This window comes from Acinonyx jubatus, chromosome E1 (genome assembly GCF_027475565.1).
Source record: "Acinonyx jubatus isolate Ajub_Pintada_27869175 chromosome E1, VMU_Ajub_asm_v1.0, whole genome shotgun sequence".
Taxonomy (NCBI): Eukaryota; Metazoa; Chordata; class Mammalia; order Carnivora; family Felidae; genus Acinonyx; species Acinonyx jubatus.
Genome location: NC_069397.1, coordinates 32,298,196 through 32,318,943, shown reverse-complemented (window position 1 = coordinate 32,318,943; position 20,748 = coordinate 32,298,196).

Genomic DNA, 20,748 nt, shown 5'->3' with positions numbered 1-20,748 from the left:
CACTAAATGAAACGAAGAAAATTCTGGTGGAGATCGCCAAGGAATATCCTGCATTCACTTTTGGATAAGTTAAGCTTGACCCACCTATTTCATGTCCAAACAGACATGTCAAAAGAGCAGTTGCACATACAGGTGTAAAGTTCAAGGCAGTAATCCTTCCTGCAGATACAAATTTGTCATGTATACAGTTTAAAGCCACAAAATGGAATTAGATCTAGGGAAATTCCATAGATCACCAGTATATATAGAAAAGAAAAGAAGTCCAACATCAGATGTTGGGAAGATGAAGGAGATTCAGCAAAAGGCCCAGAGGAATTACTAGAAAGATGACTAAAAAACAGGCAAGTGGGTGTCCAGGAAGCCAAAGGAGGATGATATTTTAAGGCAGAATGAGCAATGAACTGTGTCCAGTGCCCTGACAGGTCTGTAGAGATGGCCATGTGGGAGGAGGGTAGGATTAGCTTAAGCACATTAGATCCTGGAAGTTTAAGGATGAGGGGCCACTGACAAACCTCATCTAGTATGTGGTATTCCCAAGGATTGATCAGGAAAACCTAGATATCTTTGACTTTATTCTTTTACTTTCATTTCCAAATAATCCCCATGTCCTGTTAATTCTTCCTGAACATTAGCTTTTGACTCTTTGTTTTACCCCATTTAATTAATCTCCCTGTCAGCAATCTGAATCATACCTCTATCTTCAGACTACATAGCCCCCTAAATGTTATAGTTTGTCTTGTGGGCCAGATAGGGCCAACTTCTCTACCAGAGTGAACCCAGTTCTTGGGGTCCATGATACTTTTAGGGTTCCATGAAAATGTTTTCATTTCTTTTAAAGTCAGAAGGAAAAGAGCTATTAGATCAAAGAAAATTTTTATATTGTAATGCTAGTATATTTGTCTTTATACCAGTGTACTTGTAACATATTACATATATTTATAAACAAAGGGACCATAAAGAAAAAAGTGCCCAGGGACCCTGAAAGTCATGATGTGCCCCTGGAGCTATACACATTCTTCTCTGCAGCAAGGCAATATTGGAGCAAAGCTTTATTCAAGGTATTTCTGTCCTTCAAGTGCTTCCTTGGAAAAAATACCTCCTACAGAGTAAGAGCAAACTCTTTAGCCTAAATGACCTACCTCAATCTTTCATAAAAGTGACATTCAATATTTGCTGATATTCCTGCCTACTCCTTCTGTCACAGTCTCTGTGCCTTAACTACACCAATTGCTTTTCTGTTGTTTTTCTCCTCTCCAGTGCTAGTCCCCTGCCTGATTTGATCTTTTCACCTCCTCTTATACCTCAGTGTACAACAATGTGACTGTCGTTGACAGTAGTGCATCATATACTTGAAATTTGCTAAGAGGGTAGATCTTAAGTCTTGTCATCACAAAGTTTTTAAAAAATTGATAACTTTGAGATCATGGATATGTTAATTAGCTTGATTGTGGTATATACTTTGCAATGTATACATACATCAAATCAAGTTGGACACCTTAAATAGATATACATTTTAATTGTCAATTTTACTTCTGTAAAAGTGGAGAAAAATCATAATTTGACATCCTTAAAACCAATATATTTTAAGTATTCCTTCAACCCATTTTAGTTTTAGTGACGATATGAGAAATGTGTCTTCTATGTACAAAATCATGTATTTGGGTTCAGTATAAGGGTTTATTACATACAAAAAATAGCCTTTTTCACCACCTAAAAATTAATGAACAAATGAAAAGTGTTTTAAATATTAGTGGTTCCTGTATTAAAAAGGAATGACAACTGTTCTTTCTACTTTAATATGACCCGGGGGCATTTGGTCAAGGGAGAATCCTGAGGGACTATACCTGCCTCGAGCATAGTGAGTGCTGGCCTGATAAGAAACCATCTTTCTTTAAACCATTGTGGAAAAAGATGATTTTGCAAACTGCTTATTTACCTTTTGTGTTTTTTACACACATGTTGATTTATTGTTAAATCAATTAAACTATTCCCCCACCCCTCTCATTTTTACAGTGAGTTGCTAAAAGGTAATATTTATTGGAGGTTAACGTATAAAAAAGACACCATGAATTTTAAGGAATGGTCCCACCTGAAACATTATACTAAAACATTTGAAGGTTGGTTTAAATAAATAGTCACTGGAGTTGAATATCACTTCAGCTTACTGCATTATTTCGATCTCAATAATCTTTATGGTTCCCACACCAGGACTGTGTAGATTTCATATGCAAAATAATTCATTACTGATAAAGAGGGGTGTTTTTTTTTGTTTGGTTTGTTGGTTGGTTGGTTGGTTTTTATTTTTTCATGAAAAGAGACTTCTCAAATGACCTCCTCAGAAGGAGGTTTTAAAAACTACCTTAGAAACATTCAATGTCATGGAATTCTAATAAAATAAATATTAATTTATGACTTGAACTTGCTACATTTAAATTTAGAAGAGATAACATTCAAACCAGGAAAAATAAACAATAAAACAGAATAACACAGCAATATGAAAATGATGATTTATAATTCTACATGGTTAAAGCTGGAAATACATATTGTGCAGAATATGGCTGGACTTTAGAAAACCAAGGGGATTTTACACAAACAGAATTAAACTAGGTAGAGGAATTTGTATTATTTTCCTTTCCCCTTAAATCTGATGGATGGTGAAGAATGACAAGATTATCATTTTATCTGTCAGAGCCTTACAGTAACAATTTTTTTTCGTTTTTCCATTGTAATAGTTTAGATGGTATTAGTTTCAAGTAATGGAGACTAAGTAAGTGAAAAGAAGACTTTTATTTTAAGAGTACATGAGCATCTCTTAGAATCCAAAGGGGTGTGTGTGTGTGTGTGTGTGTAGAAGAGGTGGTGGGTGCTAGCAACTTAAGTCTTCCAAGATTTTATTTTATTCTTTTCAATGCTGTTTCCTTCCAAGAATCTACGATATTTGTCGCCGTTGTAGCTGTCTGAAGACTATCTCTCTTGCCATTTGATCTATATTATGAAATATGGCTGCTTCCAGAAACTGAGTTTATAGAAGTTCTTGTCTCATGCAGATGATCAAGAGCTTTCAAATCCATGTCCAAATGCCTGGGAAAGAGTGTCTGTTTCCTGTGTATACAGTGGGAACTGGATGACATAGTAGGGTTCTGATTGACAGGAGTCTATCCTTTCGGATTGGAAATTAATTAATGGGGTTTAGGAAAACAAGTCAGACCCCTCCCTCTTCCCGTCAAGAATAGAATCTTCAGAAGAACCTGGTCTGCTCAGTAACTATCACCCATACCCCAGGCACACTGTTCCTTCTCCCACAAAGAGGATTTATTTCCCCATCCCAAAAGCTGTATACTTTTCTAGCAAATCTCTTTAAGCCCTACATATTCAAGGTCACACCCATAACGTAGTTAAACACTTGGTTGAAAAATGTCTGCTGTAAATTGAATGCAGAATGGAGAAGAGAAGGGAGGTGGGGAAATGAGAGAGCTCACAGGAACCTTCCAGGAGGAGATAGCCTGTACTGAGCTCTAGTCAATTATTGTCTTCCAGGAGTGCTGACTAGGTTAACAGATCTTATGATTTTCCTGAGCATCTTCAATATTCAGATCCTTAGGTGACATTTTCCTCTTTGAAGATTTGGGGGACTCATTCAATTAAAAATTAATAGGTGAACAATGTTTTAGGACTTAATGTAGCTCATTGGCAACCGGTTTGTGAACTCTAATATATATGCTTGGTAAATAAATGATTGAACAAATAGATGAATGACCTATGTTCCTTTGGTGACACTGATTATTTATCCCAACAGAAATGTTGGCCAAGCCTTTCTGAAATGCCCATGCCTTAAAAAGGGTGAACTTTCAAGAAATAAGTATAAGTCTCAACAATTTGTAAAGGAAATAAATTTATCTGCCAAGATAAGCTGATCTCTTGCATGAACATATTTTCCTAAGACTTCACCTGACCACTTTGAGCAATTCAATGTAGGTTAACCTATTGATTATAGGCCAACCAATACAAATTCATTGCTCATCATAATGCTTAGGGTGATGCGGCTATGGCAGAAGAAAACAAGTCTTGCTAAGGAATATAAATGGAGCAGAGTTGGTGCTGAATCCTTAGCAAATTTCCACTTAGGCCATTGGAGCATGAATAGCTTTGTGACTGTTCCAATAGGTGTCAGCCAAGTGCCACCTGAGCTGTTCTGACAAAACTAAAATAGCATGTCACAGCTTCCTGTTTCCTGTACAAACTAGAACAGTGCTATTTCAGACTGAGAAAACATCCACCTATTACATAATAGCAAGGCAATATATCTGCTTTGGGAATTGGAAGACAGTTGATATTTTAAAGGGTGGTAAACTTAGGATACTGCCAAATAGCTCAGGCAAATTCCTTGGAAGATTCCTGCTCTTGAATTGGCCAATGGGTTGACATATTGTACAAAGCCTCCATTTTAATTATCAGCCAGATCTCTGAGCACATTAGCACTTAACCTATGAATGAGAAGACACACTTCTTGAAAAGCTTTTCCCTTTGAGATTGTATCTTATAATTACCAAATGACGTATTCCCTATTCTTAATGGTAAGGGAAATGGTATTTCTAATGAGCATGCTTGTATCATACCTTGTAGGATCTGACTCCCAGCTCTCCGATGCCTCACGCACGCCTCAGCACAAGAATTCAAATGTGTTAGGTGGCTCTGGGGAGAAGTCTATTTGGGGAATCACTAATACTTTTCTTCAGTGTCCTTTTTCCAGCATTGAGATAGAAATACCCATCACAAAGAAATCATACTGAGACCTGTAATGCCAGTAATGTTCCCTTATTATCCATTAACTCCACCCTTCTTTGCCTGTCAAGCTTCCTGTATTGTTGCCAACACTTACCATCTGACTCAGTTTCTTGGTTGTCCCACTCCATTGTCTCTGGGCCATTGTTCTTTACTTGGAACTTAATTATTTCTAAGTATTGCCTCTGCAATTCTCTTCTTTCTGTTTCATACTCCACCTGATCTGTTTCTTCTGCTTTTCTTTTGTCTTATTCTATTTAGGCTATAAAGCCTGAATGAATGTCTCTGTTCTCCACTCAGTATTATTTGTTTTGCCTCATTTTACCCTCTCATCTCCTCCTACAGAAGTTAAGACTTCTATTTACTCACTGACTGTATATGTATCTTGATATTTCCTTGAGAATAGGCAGATCTCATAGTTGTTGAGTTCATAAGAGGCAAAAAGAAGGTACACAAAACATACTGACTAATCAGTGGAGTCAGAAGAATAACAAAGAAAAGAGACAAAAAGCGGTAAGAGAAGAGAGACCCTGTTTGGGGGGACCTCAGAAATAAAAATAACTGTATCAGCAACAACATTCTTTGAAGTGACAATTAATATTGATATTCAAATGTATATATGAGAGAAAAAGAAAATGGTATTATGTGATTATTAGATACAGCCTAAGTTAAGTGTGCATTAAAACATGTTCCGATTCACTAGCATCTATAAATTTCCAAGTCAGTTGTACTTTTTCACTATTGCATGTTTCGTATATACATGTCATTCCATAGATTAATTCTTCCTATCTTGCATTGGTAGACTGGCTTTCAGGGACTCACTTGCAGTACTTGGATGGGATATGAAATGGGATTTATGATCTTGTTTTTCTGGGTTAAGAACATTAATATTTTTATTTAATTTAGCTTCTGTCAGTAAGGAGCTTAGAAAATGAAACACTTTTTAAATTTTAAGTTTATTGCACTACATTCATCTCATTTCAGGAGAATGTTACAGGTCAGCAAATTACATTTCATTTGTACTTTCCTTGTGTCATTATGTTATTTTCAATAATCAATCATATTTAAAATGGATGTATAACTATTTTTTATTTGAGGAGGTGAAGTAATATTTCAAATGTGTGGGATAAAAACGTAATTAGTTAAGCTGACATTTATTAAGTTCTTAGCCTGATCAAACATAGTAGTTGTCAGTTTTAGAGAAGGAGAAATTGAAATTGGATCTATTTGAGACTGCCCAGAGATTGGCATTATTAATATTCTTTTCTCTTTGTTTGCTTTTAAACATTGTTTTGCTAAAAAAAAAAAAAAAAAAAAGGCTGGAAAAGGCGAATGTTCTGATGAGAGGTTTGGAGAGGGCTGATAATTGTGTGGTTGATGCAGTAATGGAACTTTGTTCCTGTGTGGCATTTTCTTTAAGTTTGGAGCCTTACAGTCTCCTACTGAGATAATATAGTTCTTCACGTACTGTTGATTGCAGTATGTTTGAAGAGCATATCATAGTTACAGATTCTGTTTCTTGAATATTATATGAAATGAAACCGAGTCCTGCGTTACGCATTTCTACAAATTGGTGAATCTGTTAAGCCCATTTTCCAGGCTACATTTATTAGCTCTTATTAGTTTCATTTTTAGTGCTTGAAAATTACATAAAGAAATACATTTATCACATTCTATAGTGAGGATCTAGGGGGTTTGATTATATGCAGTCATTCCTAAAACTTAAATAAGGTTATCGTGTTACACTTAAGCTAGAATAATTCAAAAAATAAATTCTGTATCTACCAGGAACTGGAAAGGGGGTCAGATTATTTCCACCTCAAAATGTAAAAGAGCTAGATCCGGAAATCTAATTGCTCCAGTAATCCCTCATTGTATAACAAACCACCCAAAACTTAGTAGCTTAAAACAATAACATTTATTCTTCTCAGGAATAGTGGCGGCTCTGGTGCCGACGGCTTACTTCTGATCCACTTGGCATTGGTGGGGTGGCTTGAAAGCTAGAAGGTGGAATCAAGTGTCTGGTGCCTGGACTGGGAAGATTCAAAACATTTGGGGGTGAGGGAGCTGGGACTTCTGGGGGTTCTCTTTACATCTTTATGTGATCTCTCTGTGCCGTCTCTCCAGCCTAGTGGATTCAGGATAGCACGATTTCTTACCTGTAGGTTCAGGGCTTCTGAGGCACATATCCCAAGTGAGAAAGAACCAGGCAGAAGTGTAATTGCTTCTTATGATGTAGGCACATCTGCCTCTTTCATTCTCTTTATTAAAACACAAGTCACTGAAGCCACCCCATATTCAGTGGAAGAGAGATCAGATTTCTTTTTGATGAGAGGAATCCAAAGGATTTGAGACATATTTAAAGCCACACTAGTATCTGAATGTTCTATCATAAATATTAATATAACTAAAGGAACTATATAGCAAGGGATATACATATTTACAACTTTTTAAATTGAAGTGTGGTTGACATGCACTATTAGTTTCAGGTATATAACATGATTTGACAATTATATATGTCAAACATATATATAAAATATCACCATAATAATTGTAGTTACCATCTATTGCTATACAAAGTTATTACAATATTATTGACTAGATTTCCTATGCTGTATTTTTCATCCCCATGATTTATTTTATAACTACTGGTTTGTATGTCTTAGTCCCCTTCACCTGTTTGCCTATCCCTCACCTTCCTCCCCTCTGGCAATCACCAGTTCTCTGTATTTATGAGTCTGTTGTCTGTTTTTGCTTGTTTATTTTTTTTTTTTTAGAGTCCACATGTAAGTGAAATCATATGGTATTTCTCTTTCTCTGTACTTATTTCATTTAACATAATGTCCTCTAGATCCATCCATGTTGTTGAAAATGGCAAGATGTAGGGGCGGCTGGGTGGCTCAGTCAGTTAAGTGCCAGACTTCAGCTCAAGTCATGATCTCACAGTTCGTGAGTTTGAGCCCCATGTCGGGCTGACAGCTCAGAGCCTGAAGCCTGCTTCAGATTCTGTGTCTCCCTCTCTCTCTTTGCCCCTCCCCTGCTCATGCTCTATCTCTCTCTGTCTCAAAAATAAATAAACACTAAAAACAATTAAAAAGAAAGAAAATGGCAAAGATGTCATTCCTTTTTATGGCTAATATTCCATAGCAGCAAATGTATGTGTGTATACATATATGTGTATATATGTGTATATATATGTGTTTTTGTATTTGTATTATATACATATATATGTGTTATATACATATACATATATATATAATATATGTATGTATATATAACCTGGTGATTCTCCAGAGAATTATTATGAGTGAAAAAAAACAGTCATAAAATTTCAATAGTGTATAATTCTACCTCTACAGCATTCTTGGAAAAAAATATTATAGAAATGGGGAACATGTATGTGCTTGTCTGGATATATATACATACATATACACACATGTGTGTATGTATGTATATAATACACGCACATATACATCTATACAAACATATATACACACACTTATATATGTATACACACACACCACATAAACACAACATCTTTTTTATCCATTCATCTATCAGTAGACACCTACATTGGTTCCATATCTTGGCTATTGCAAATAATGCTGCAATAAATGTAAGTGTGCATGGATCTTTTTAACTTAGTGTTTTTGTTTTCTTTGGGTAAATACCCAGAAGTAGAATCACTAAATTATATGGTATTTCTATTTTTAATTTTTGAGGCACCTCCATACTGTTTTCCATAGTGACTGCATTAAATTACATTCCCACCAACAGTGAATGAAGGTTGTTCCCCTTTTCACCACATCTTCGCCAACACTTGTTATTTTTTGTCTTTTTTGCTACTAGCCATTCCGATTGGTGTGAGGTGATATCTCATTTTGGTTTTAGCAAGGTATATTCCAGTATTTCCTGGGCTCTCTAAAGCAATTTTTCCTCAGAATTAAGACACTTCTTCACACTATTCATGAGGCTGTTCTATATCCCTACAGTATTTATATTTTTGCTGTTTAACATGTTCTAGGACACAGATTCATCATTCCCCCACATAAACACAATTATTATTTAAAAATTTTTTTGTAATGTTTTTATTTATTTTTGAGAGAGAGAAAGAGCATGAGCTGGGGAGGGGAAGAGAGAGAGGAAAACACAGAATCTGAAGCAGGCTGCAGGTTCTGAGCTGTCAGCACAGAGCCCAACGCAGGTCTTGAACTCACGAAGCATGAGATCGTGACCTGGGCTGAAGTTGGATGCTCAACCAACTGAGCCACCCAGGTGCCCCAACACAATTATTTTAAAGAGAATTTGTGTTAGGTTGTGACCTTTGAAAAGCAGACACTAAAACAGGATTAGTTATACAAGAGATTTTTGGGGAAACTCCTAGAAGGTGCAGGGAGGCAGTGAATACCAAGAAATCTCTTAAACTGTGATGCAGGGCTGACACCCATGAAAGGGGAATAAGAAGGAAGGCAGACTGGACAGGAATAGTCTCATAGTGTAACACAGTTCAGATATAGGTTTTACCAGGCCAGTCAGGAGCAGTAATTTCTTTAAAAGACAAACGAAGTAATAAATCTATCATACAATCCAGTGATTTCACTCCTGGCCATTTATCCCAGAGAAATAAAGACTTAATGCTCATATAAACAATTGTACAAAAATGTTTATGGCAGCTCCATTCATAATAACCTCAAATTGGGAACAATCTGGATGTTCTTCAGCAGCTGAATTGTTTAGCAATCTGTGGTACATCCGTACCATGGAAAAATACTCAGCAATTAAAACAAACAATTGAAACACACAACAGCAACCTGACGATTCTCCAGAGAATTATTATGAGTGAAAAAATCCAGTCATAAAAATTTATACACTGTATGATTCCATTTATACATCATTCTTGAAGTGAAAATATTATAGAAATGGGGAACATATTTGTGGTTGCCTGAATCTAAGGAGAGGTTGAGAGTGAGGGGATAAACGGCTGTGGCTATAAAAGGGAACATGGGGACTCTTGCAGTGATGGAATTGTTCCATATGTTGACTATCAGTGTCAGTATGTTGGTTGTGAAGTACCCTAGGTTTAAAAGATGGCGCCACTAGGGACACCAGATAAAAGGTACATGCAGTCTTGCAACTGCATATGAATCTATATTTATATCAGGATAAAAATTTTACTTAAAGAATAAAATTAAAGTGATAAAACATGTGATTTTCAAAGGAAGCAAACTTGAAAACAATCTATAGTTTGCCACTAATAAAGGAAACGTTACGTTGGTTAATTTGAGAATGGAATTTTTAGTTTGAGTGTACTAACAAGAAATGTCCCAACTCTTATGTTACTTTTGTTTCAGAAATTTCTAAAATCATCTCCAAAATGCGTTTTTTTTCTTGATGTATCAAATTATCTGGTATTTACATATAAGTAGTAGAAAACATATTTCTTCTCCATTTGCCTCTACCATCCAGTGTGTAAAAATACTTATGAATAACTTTCATCATATTTTAAGTTTCTCTTCATACTATTCAAAATATATCCAGTAAGTTTTCAGAGATTTTATAACTGTGTTCATCATATAATGAAAAGAATCCAACTTACTGAGGAATATGTTCCTGTTTTGATACAACATATTCCCTTTGACTTGTGTGGTACAGTAGAAACTCAGTATAAAAGAAAAAAAAATTGTCAAATGAGTAAATAAAATTTCAATTCATGCTCACTTGGCCCATTCAATCATAAATACACTATTGTGAACTTAAGAGTTTATTCAGAAAGTCTTGACGTTTTCTGACTCCTTGAATACCCAAGTGAAGGTGTTTCCAAGAGAAACCAATGAGTTCAGGTTTAACACAGTACCTAATCAATCAGTCTCTGTTTACTGCTACATGAGGTTGAAAAAAAAATGGTTGAACAATTTCAGGATTTCCTTTAAAATAATAGAGATAAATGATACCTTGGTTAATGGTTTCTCTTAAATTGTCATTTATATTTCAGTTGGTATGGACTTTTCCCTGTAATAGCAGTGAGTGAGTAGGTTTTTCTTCATTACAGTTCAATGGCTTAAGTTAATACAGCATGTCCTCTTATTAAGTCATTTTGGCTTTTGCACCATTTTTGCTTGTTCCAATCATCTCTCCAATCCATGTCTCTATGTCTATATCATGATGTTATTAGTGAGTTTTTAAAAACTTTTTTCTAGTTGTCCTTGTTATGAAAGATTAGAGGAACAAAATGACTTTGTGAACTTCAAGAAACTCAACCCTGACAAACACCCAAAAATGAATTGGGTTTACTCTATGGGCTTTATCATAATGTTACAGTGAATAACATTGACTTCATTGCACCCTAATTAATACTTTAATCTATACAGGGGTGCCTGGGAGGCTCAGTTGGTTAGGTGACCACCTTCAGCTCAGATCATGATCTCACAGTTTGTGAGTTCGAGCCCACGTCGGGCTCTGTGCTGACAGCTCAGAGCCTGGAGCCTACTTCAGATTCTGTGTCTGCCTCTGTCTCTACCTCACCCCTGCTCACGCTCTGTGTCTCTCTGTCTCTCAATGATAAATAAACATTAAAAAATTAAAAAAATAAAAATAAGTAAAAAAATACTTTAATCTATACAACTTAGGACCATAAATGAAATTCTATGGTGAACTGATGTATTTTGCTGAGTGATTTTATCAGTTATCTTGCTTATTTTGTTCTTGGTCAGAATCCTAATTTTTTTGTGTTAAGAGCAGATTTCCTAAATGTTTTACTACTGTCTTAGAAGCTATAGCCTTTGCCAACAAATGCAAATCTGTAAATAAGTCCCCAACTTTTGCAACATTCAATTCATGGTTCCTAGTACTTTAAATTCCAGAATTTTTTTTATAATTAGTATTTTTACTATATTTATTGCTTTGAAATTTTCAAAGGAAATTCTTATGTGTATCAGAATGATACTTTAAAAAATTTTTAAAAAATGTTTATTATTGACAGACAGAGCATGAGCATGGGAGGGGCAGAGAGAGGGGGAACACAGAATCTGAAGCAGGCTCCAGGCTCTGAGCTGTCAGCACAGAGCCTGACAAAGGGCTTGAAATCACAAACCAGCAAGGGTGCCTGGGTGGCTTAGTCGGTTGAGTGTCCGACTTCAACTCAGGTCATGATCCCATGGTTCCTGGGTTCGAGCCCCGCATTGGGCTCTGTGCTGACAGCTCAGAGCCTGAAGCCTGCTTCTGATTCAGTGTCTCCCTCTCTCTCTCTGCCGCTCCCCTGCTCACGCTGTGTCTCTTAAAAATAAATAAATGTAAAAAAATAAATATTAAAAAAACCCTGGGAGATCATGACCTGAGCCAGAGTCAGACACTTAAACAACTGAGCCACCCAGGCACCCCAGAACAATTCTTAAAGGTGGATGGTTTTATACAAAACCCTAGCAGCATCTCTAAAAGTAAAATATCATAGTAAAATATCATTCACCAGTACATAAAAATGCAGATTTTGGGGCACCTGGGTGGCTCAGTCAGTTAGACATCTGACTCTTGGTTTGGGCTCAGTTCATGATCTCAAGGCTCATGAGTTTGAGCCCCACTTTAGGCTCTGTGTTGACAGCACAGAACCTGTTTGGGATTCTCTCTCTCCATCTCTCTCTGCCCTGCTTGCTCTCTCTCCCTCTCAAAATAAATACACTTAAAGCAATTTAAAAATATTTTTAAAAATGCAGTTTTCAAAAAATGTACCTTATATTCAAACAACATTTTTATTGTCTGTGCTAATACTTTCACAGCTGTTTCAGAAAGTTTATATGATTCTTTAATTTGGCCTTCCTAAAAGTCACTTGATTTACCAAAAAACACAGTTGATAACCACTTCATAAAAATATTTACTTTTATTTTTAATTCAATTTTAAACATAAAATTTACAATATGACAGTGGTCAGAAAGAGTACAGAGAGATCACACTTAAAGAATCAGGGGGTTTTGACAGAGGCACTGAAACAATTCAGTGGAGTAAGGAGTCTTTGACAAAGTATGCTGGAAATACTGTGAAAGGGAAATACTGCACCTCACTCCCTATTTCACAGCACATACAAAAATTAACTAAAAATGAAACAAGCTTATATAAGCGTCATGTTTCTAGAAGAAAACATTGGAGAATATCTCCATGACTGTAGCAAGTAGAGAGATTTTATTTTTACATAGGCCACACAATTAATTCATTAATCCTAAAAAAAGTAAAAAGTGACAAATTGAATTTTATCATGTGTATGACGTTTTGCCCATCAAAGCAATCAGTGTGAAAATATACCTGTTACAGGAAAGAGAAAGAGAAAGGAGAGAATCTCCTCAGCATTCCTACAAATGAAAAAGAAAAAGAAAAAAAAGGGCAGAAGATTTATATGTATGCTCAAGAAAATGACACATAAAAAGCACAAAAGACGTTTGGACTAATAAGAATATAAAATGTATATTATTATTAATTATTAGTTAATTATGTATAATTATTAGCTATTATTAGCTATAATAATTAACTGTTATTAGTGAATTTAAAACATACTCTTAATATAAGCTTATCACTCCCATTGATAAAGGCCAGATTAATATGAATTTACAATACAAATTTATTTATTCTTTTTAACTTTTTAAAAGTAGTCTCTACACCTAATGTGGGGCTTGAACTCACAACCCTGAGACCAAGAGTCAAATGCTATACTGACTGAGCCAGGTGCCCTTATAGTACAAACTTAAAAACACATAGGAGGATATGCCGTTACAAAAGAGAGGCAGTAAGGGGCACCTGGGTAGCTCAGTCAGTTAAGCATCTGACTTCAGCTCAGGTCATGATCGCATGGTTTGTGAGTTCCAGCCCTGAGTGGGGCTCTGTGCTGACAGCCCAGAGCCTGGAGCCTGCTTCAGATTCTGTGTCTCCCTCTCTGTCTGCTTGTTTCTCTCTCTCTCTCTCTCTCTCTCTCTCTCTCTCTCTCTATCAAAAAATAAATATTAAAAAAAAATTTAAAAAAAGAGGCAGAAGTAGCAAACAAACAAAATCTGACTGCTAAATCATTCAGATATAAGGTTTTTCAAGTTATTTGAAAGTGGAATTTTATTCATCCAGTGGACTTTGTGGTGTGTTTACAAAAGAAACCCCATAGTTCTATGGTGAAATGAGAAGATGCTTTAAACAATAGTGTATTAGGAACGTACTAGGAAGTTAAAGACAAGCATAGAGAAGCAAAAGGAGAATGTATCAGATTGATGTAATTCATTTGCTCCTCATCCATTCCCTATTTTGAAATATTACTTCTATTTTATCGAATGTCTACTACATATCAAACATTGTACTAGAAATTGAGGGTCAAAATGATGTGCTGGTACAATTTCTGTTTTCATTAGGTAAGTTAGAGGGAAGTCGTGTTTATGAAAATCACTGAAATGTAAAATTATAGTTTTCTGTCATATAGAAATTCATAGACTTAGGTCATTTATTAAGAGGTAATATTTGAGCCTTTATATATTTATTTATTCTTAAACATTTATATTTGAGAGAGAGAGAGAGAGCGCAAGACCAAGAGCAGCAGAGAGAGCACGGAGCCCGATGTGGGGCTTGATCCCATGAACCATGTGATTGTGACCTGAGCCTAAATCAAGATCCAGATGCTTAACCGACTGAGTTACCTAGGTGCCCCTTGCTCAAAATAAATAAACATTAAAAAAAAAAAAAAAAGGATAAAGCAGGGCGCCTGGGTTGCTCATTCACTTAAGTGTCCGACTTCAGCTCAGGTCATGATCTCACAGTTCATGAGTTGAAGCCCGGCGTCGGGCTCTGTGCTTACAGCTCGGAGCCTGGAGCCTGCTTCTGATTCTGCGTCTCCCTCTCTCTGCCCCCTACCCTGCTCACACTATGTCTCTGTCTCTCAAAAAGTGAATAAACGTTAACAACAACAAAAAAGGATAAAATGGAGTTAATTGATAGCCAGAAGGAGGTTATCTCAAAGAGTGAAAATAACCCATGCAAAGAACCTGATTTTAGGTGGATATATATTCATAAACCAAAAAGGAATTTAATGGCTGTGTGGATAAAAGGAAGGAGGAGTCATTGCAGTAACACGAGCAGGGATACTCTGGGGCTGGATTTAGGAAGCAATATTTTTGTCTGGATATCATTCTTAAGAATTTTACCTCAAGTGAAACTTCATTATATAACCCTCTAATCTATAAAAACTGCTTGTAAATTATAGCATCCTAGATTCAATCAGATCAGTAGCATTATAAGCTAGCAGAATAATTAAGAACAGAGGTCATAAAAGTGTCTTCTTTATTGAAAATAAGGATTCTTTTATTTTTTAATTAAAAATACTCTAAAATTAATCTATACAAATGACATATGTTCAAATACAGCAAAGGAGTATATTATGAGAAAACAAAAACTCTTTCACATCCCAGATACCTAGGGTATTCTCTTCAAACATTGAAAACATTTTTTCATTGCTCTTCAAGCAGTTGGCTATACACCTAAAACATAGCTGATATATGGATAGATTTTTCTTTATTTTCTAAAATTTGAGGCATTCTACATGCTCTCTTCCACGATTTTTGTTTTTTAAGCATATATGTTGGTGATAGTTTTATATCTGCATATATGTATTTATGATATTTCTATCATACATCTACATAGCATCTACAAATGCTACCCTATTGATTGTCACAGTTTCCCTTTGTTTTACTGTCTTCCTCCCCCATTTTTCCTATTATAAAACAATGGTGTAATTAACGTCACTGTACACATTCCTTTGCATATTTTTTTCTTTTTTTCTAAATTTTTAAAAATGTTTATTATTTTTGAGAGAGAAGGAGACAGAGCATGAGCAGGGGAGGGGCAGAGAGAGAGAGAGGGAGACACTGAATCCAAAGCAGACTCCAGGCTCTGTGCTGTCCCCATAAAGCCGGATGCAGGCTTAAACTCACAGACCATGAGATCATGACGTGAGCCAAAGTTGGACACTAAACCGGCTGAGCCACCTTTTTTTCTTTTTTTTTCTTAATAGAGAAAGGGAATGTGTGTGAGTGGGGTAGAGTGGCAGAGATAGATTGAGAGAGAGAGAGAGAGAGAGAGTCTTAAGCTGTTCCACACTCAGTGTCTCGATCCCATGACCCTGGGATCATGACCTGAGCCAAAATCGAGAGTTGGACACTCAACCAACTGCACCACCCAGGCGCCCCTCTTTGCATATTCTTCATAATGATAATCACATAACACTGACTCCAACACAGGTACTCCTCTGGAATATTAAATATGTAATTAAATAATCCAGTCCTGTGATGAGGGTACTCTTGATTGTTTCCATTTCGTATGTGGGGAAAATGAAGAGAAAATTTCAATACTTTTCCAAAGTTCATACATATGGTAAATGGCAGAGCTGGAATTAGAAGGTAGCCAGAAAGAAAAAGCACTTTCCTAATACCCACAATAGATTTCCTTTCACATATTTGAACACAATATGGGATACAACAGTGGATTAGAATCCTCAAGTCAAAGAGCTTGTATTTGCTGTACAACTTATATTACTTCATTTCCCTTCAAAGAGGATTTCATCAATTTGTAATTCTAGCAATAATAGATTTCCTTCATCTCTGTGTATGCTCTCAGGTATTTTGGTAGCTATCTGTGGTAAAAAAAAAAAAAGAAAATGGTTATTTTTATTTTTCTAATTATGCATGTGAATTCATTTATAATCCACTTGTCAACAATATCTTTGGTATGAATTGCCTTTTCTGTTTTCAGAGCCTTGTAAACCTCTGTTCCAATAATGATCAAAAAGTAAACAAACCTCTCATTTGAAGCACTGTATCAATGAATATATGTCTCTATATTTTAATCTGTGTTTTTACTCTTTCTCTAGCTACATGGAAGTCCTTGTCTGTTTCTCTGCCACTCTCAAATACTTTATTTTTTAAAGTCTCTTTATTTATTTTGAGAAAGAGATGGAGAATGTAAGCAGGGGAGGGGCAGAGAGAGAGAGAGAGAGAGTGAGAGAATCCCAAGCAGGCACTACACTGTCCATGCAGAGCCTTGACATGGGGCTCGATCTCAAGAACTGTGAGCTCATGACCTGAGCCAAAATCAATAGTCAATACTTAACTGAATGAGCTACCCAAGTGCCCTCAAATAATTTTAAGTAATACAGCTTTATAGTAAATGTGACAATTAGCAACCTAGTCTACCATTTCTGTAATTAAGATTTTTTTTTCTGATTTGCTTGTTTTTCTTGCAAAAAACTCTCTCTTTCTTGAGACTAGCTTGACTTTCAGTACTTGTCATCTTCAGGGTGATTTGTAGCTGATTTATTCTTCACTGATGAAACATGATGGTGTCAGTGGCAGTTGTCTTTTCCCAGACAAGCCCCAGAGCAGGATTTGGGGAGTGGGGAAAAAGCCCCTATCTTCTTGGCGATGCTTTCCTGAAATCCAAGCTAGAGATTCCATAACACATACCTGTGGTTCAGGGAGAGTGAATTGTCATGTCTCCAAGGCTGGACACTTACCCACTGGGTTTAGTATGTTTTCCTAAATGAATGTTTCTCCATTTGTTGTATGGCTTTAGAACAATTTCCAGTGACTTTAAATGATTGTATTTTTAAGTTTTGTGTTTTTGTTTGTTTGTTTGCTTTTATGAGAAAATGTTCTTCTATTCTGTGTATAAATTTCTGGTTTAATTTTTTCACCAACCTTTGCCCTTCTTCACACCCATAAACTCCCATGCTTTATTCTAACTTCATTACTTATACTTGATATTTGATTTCTTCTCCCCCCCCCCCTTTAAAAAAATCTGGTTTAATGATTTTGATTCTTTTCAACTCTGACTAATAGTTTGGTAAATAGGATTAAATCATGTTTTGATTACATACATATATTATTTGGGATCCTTCAGCAAAGAACAAAGATATCTTTAAATTACCTCATGTGTTGTGATATTGTTGCTTTGGGTCAGAATTTTCATTATTGCCAATAAGAGTTTTATATGTGAAATCATTATTAAATATGGTTTTACCAAGAGAGATATCCACATTTATTTTTATTCTACTAGTTGATATGCAAGACTTGAAAAGCACAGGTAATACAATCCTATAAGACTGTTTTAGGCCTGGGCACTTGAGTGGCTCAGTCATTTAAGCTTCGGACTGTTGATTTCGGCTCAGATCATGATCTCCTGGTTCATGGGTTCCAGCCTCTGGTTTGGGCTCCACACTGACAGCTTAGAGCCTGTGTGGGATTGGGATTCTCTCTTTCCCTCTCTGTTGCTTCCCTGCTCATGCTTACTCACATGTGCACTCTCTCTCTTTTTCTCTCATAAGTGAGAGAAAAAAAGAGACTTAAAAAAAAAAGACTATTCTAAGCCAGAGCTCTGCAGATAGAGTTTTATTTTTCGCTTCAAGAGGGAAATTCCTAGCTACCTTTCAGAAATTATTTTTGCATCAAATAGACTTTATACTTCTCTAGTGATAGCAATTTGAGTAATGGATGTCGTCTCTGTTCAGATTTCAAATTGGTTTCTCATACAGTCCTAAGATTTACAGCTGTTTGCTCATTTATGTTTTTCAAACCAAGAGCATTTTAATCTCATTTTCACATGGGTATTTTCCAACACAGAGAGCAATTGTTGCATTTATGTAGGAAGTGGAGCTTCCAAATCTGGCAAACTGCATCCCTATCCCATTCAAAAACAAAAACAAAGACAAAAATACTCACTAAGGTAATTGTCTCTAATGACAAAAAAATCTGCCCTTTAGTCATAAGGTTAACGTAAACTCTATATTACAAAGTGTCCATGTGAAAGCAAACTATAGCATAACAAATACCTAGGGAAACAGGTGTCTATAAGTTAGTGAACCATCTTTGAAGTTCAGCTAGTTTACAGAAAATTTCACCAGTGGCCGCAAAGCCACATTATAGCAAAATCTTGTGGGGGTGGTGGAGTTTAGGTTCATGTGAACCAATAAACCAGAATTAGGAGGCTGTATTTCTGTATGTGAATATAAGATAACTCAGTAATTTCCAACTTATTATAATACTTTGATAGCGTATGAACTACTCTGGGAAAGTGTCTTAATACTTTTGCCCGTATTTAAGACAAAGAGATCCAAGAACGATGGAACAATAACATTACTTGTGAAGATTGAGTGTCTGAATTTTATTAAATGCTATCTTTATTGCTGAAGCAATGCTAAAAACTTTGGTTTCAGGAACTGCTTATGGTATACAGCAGTTTTTCCTACAAGGGTATAATAAATTTTATAGTATAGCAACATGTAATCAAGAGGCATGACATTTTTATTCTATCAAAAAGGGACCCAATTCCTAGAAAACATCCCTGAAATGATGTTCACTTTGTCTCCTTACCTGATTTTCCCTCAACATTCTGACCCTAGTTTGAAAAGTTGGCTTTAATCCCTAAATGTCTTTGTGATGTTGTGATTTATTAGAAGTATATGTTTGTTTCTTCAGATGACCACACTGTATTTCTCATTTACATTTGGTCTTCACCTATGGTTCCTGGCCAACAGCTTCCAAAAGCCTTGGAATTTCTTAAGTGACAGAGCAACAGAGGTGACTTCTGTTAATGAGGTGACTTTTTGACCCCACCAAAGGAAGGGGGGCTGGTAGCCAGGAGAGCCAAGCATGTATGTGATTAGAGGTTGGAACTTTCAGTCCTGTCTCCTCTGGCCTTCGGGGAGGAGTGTGGGTCTTGAGGTTGAACCAGTCACCAATGGCCAGTGATTTAATCAATCATGCTTATGTGATGAGGCCTCCACAAAAACCCAAACGGGCAGGGTTTGGAGAGTTTCCAAGTTGGTGAACAGATGAAGGTACTGGGAGAAGGGCACACATGGAGTGGGCATGGAAGCATTGCACCTTTCCCCATTCTTGCCCTGTGCCTGTCTTCCATCTGCTGTTCTTGTGTTATATCCTTTCATAATAAACTGATAATCTAGTGAGTAAAATGTTTCTCTGAGTTCTGTGAGCCACTCTAACAGATTAATCAAACCTAAGGAGAGGGTCATGGGGACCTTTGATTTATAGCCAGTCGGTCAGAAGTCTAGGTAACAACTTGAATTTGAGACTGGTGTCCGAAGTCCAAGAAGGAAGTGGTGGGGACCTCTGATCTGTAGCCGGTTGTTCAGAGCGCAGGTAATAACCGGGATTTGCAACTGGTGCCCGAAGTGGGGAAAGGGTAGAAATCTTATAGGACTGACTGTTTAACCTGTGGGATCTGACAGTATCTCCAGGTAGAGAGTATCAGGATGGAGTTGAATTTGTAGGACACCAAGCTGGTGTCTGGAGCATTGCTTTTTGTGGGTTTAGGGGTCTCTCCCATACACACACACTGAAATTGTGTTCAACGGGACACTTGGGTGGCTCAGTCAGTTAAGCGTCTGACTTCTGCTTAGGTCATGATCTCTCAGTCCGTGAGTTTGAGCCCTGCGTTGGGCTCTGTGCTGACAGCTCAGATCCTGGAGCCTGCTTTGGATTCTGTGACTCCCTCTCTCTCTATCCCTCCCCCGCTCATGTGTGTGCACTCTCTCTCTCTCTATCTCTCTATCTCAAAAATAAATAAACATTAAAAAATTTAAAAAAAAGAATTTGGAACCTAATTTAATTCATGTTTATCACTTTATCTCTCAGTTCTTGACTTGATATTCTAGTTACATTTATATTTCTGTAAATGTTCAGAAAGGACAGAAATCATTGTTTTCTAACAAGCTTTATTTGAACAAAGAAAAGAAATCAACAGGGTGTCTGTATTCTTCCACTAATGGTTTGCATTTCTCAGTGCCATTTTGTTGGGTTAAGAACTTCCAGGGGGAAGCTACATTATTAGGTAGACTGAAAATAAAAGAGTCTGCATGTGCAAATTGTGTTAATGTGATTTGTGTTAATGATTATCCGTGGTTTATATAACAGCATAGTCATTTTTTTTCTTTCCAA